This window comes from Triticum aestivum, chromosome 1B (assembly GCF_018294505.1).
Source record: "Triticum aestivum cultivar Chinese Spring chromosome 1B, IWGSC CS RefSeq v2.1, whole genome shotgun sequence".
In the NCBI taxonomy this organism is placed as follows: Eukaryota; Viridiplantae; Streptophyta; class Magnoliopsida; order Poales; family Poaceae; genus Triticum; species Triticum aestivum.
In genome coordinates, this window is record NC_057795.1 from 378,296,627 (window position 1) to 378,298,531 (window position 1,905).

Sequence of the window (1,905 nt, forward strand, 5' to 3'; positions counted from 1 at the left end):
TTTTGCCTGGTGTTTTGTTCCACTCTTGCCGCCCTAGTTTCCGTCATACCGGTGTTATGTTCCCGGATTTTGCGCTCCTTACGCGGTTGGGTGATTTATGGGACCCCCTTGACAGTTCGCTTTGAATAAAACTCCTCCAGCAAGGCCCAACCTTGGTTTTTACCATTTGCCTCACCTAGCCCTTTTTCCCTTGGGAGTCGCGCTCTCGAGGGTCATCTTTATTTTATCCCCCCGGGCCAGTGCTCGTCGTGAGTGTTGGTCCAACCTGTCAACCGCCAGTGGCCACCAGGGGCAACTCTGGGCTGGCCTACCGGAAGTTTGGACAATCCGGTGTGCCCTGAGAACGAGATATGTGCAGCTCCTATCAGGATTTGTCGGCACATTCGGGCGGCTTTGCTGGTCTTGTTTTACCATTGTCGAAATGTCTTGTAAACCGGGATTCCGAGTCTGATGAGGTCTTCCTGGGAGAAGGTATATCCTTCGTTGATCGCGAGAGATTGTCATGGGCTAAGTTGGGACACCCCTGCAGGGTATAATCTTTCGAAAGCCGTGCCTGCGGTTATAGGCAGATGGGAATTTGTTAATGTCCGGTTGTAGATAACTTGACACCAGATCCGAATTAAAACGCATCAACCGCGTGTGTAGCCGTGATGGTCTCTTTTCGGCGGAGTCCGAGAAGTGAACACGGTTTTTGGGTTATGTTTGACGTAAGTAGGAGTTCAGGATCACTTCTTGATCATTGCTAGCTTCACGACCATTCCACTTACTCTCTTCTCGCTCTTATTTGCGTATGTTTAGCCACCATACATGCTTAGTCGCTGCTGCAACCTCACCACTTTACCCCTTCCTTTCCTTTTAAGCTTTGCTAGTCTTGATACCCATGGTAATGGGATTGCTGAGTCCTCGTGGCTCACAGATTACTACAACAACAGTTGCAGGTACAGGTTATGTGATGATCATGACGCGAGAGCGATGTTTGCTTGTGTTGGAGTTCTTCTTCTGCTTCTTCTTCGATCAGGGGATAGGTTCCAGGTCGGCAGCCTGGGCTAGCAGGGTGGATGTCGTTTGAGTTTCTGTTTATGTTTCATCTGTAGTCGGATGTTGCTCTTATGTATTGTGATGTTGTATTCGTGTGGCATTGTATGCCTTATGTATGTATCCCCATCTATTATGTAATGTTGATGTAATGATATCCACCTTGCAAAAGCGTTTCAATATGCGGGTCTATCCTTGGTGGGACCTTCGAGTTCCTTTTGGATAGGGTCGCATATTGGGCGTGACAAGTTGGTATCTGAGCCTCGACCGACCCTAGGAGCCCCCCCTTGATTGATCGTGTAGTTTGGCCGTTGTTGAGTCTAGAAGAAAACTGTTTTCGGAGTCTAGTTATATCGGAGAGTAGGAATTCTTTTTACTCCTCTGTCCCTTCGTCGCTCTGGTGAGGAATCTTGACGTGGGTGTTTTGAACTACTCCTCTTCCCCTTCAAATTTTTCTTTAGGATCACACAGTTGGTTTTCCGATCGTTGGTTCTCAGCTCTTTGCATCCAGTGCATTTCTCGTCAAGTCGACTCGAGCCTCTTCATATTTGAGTTCAATCCTCAGTTGTTTTCTTTCCCACCCGCCCACCCTTCTTCTTCTCGGAATCGGAGTCCATAATCGAGTATCCATCCTACTCGTGTGAAGTCTTTGTTTTCTTTCTTCAATGATTTCAACCGGTGTTTTCTCTTCAAGATATTCGTTGATTTCCCCTTCCAAGGTGCCTTTGTTTTCCCGCCCTCCCACCTTTTTTCTTCCCGGAGCCTGAGTCTCTTTCGACCATCTATCTCATTCGTGCAGAACCTCTTCAGTCTTCCCTCAATCATTTCAACCGGTGAATTCTCGTCTTGTTCGTCATTCTTCATCCCTTT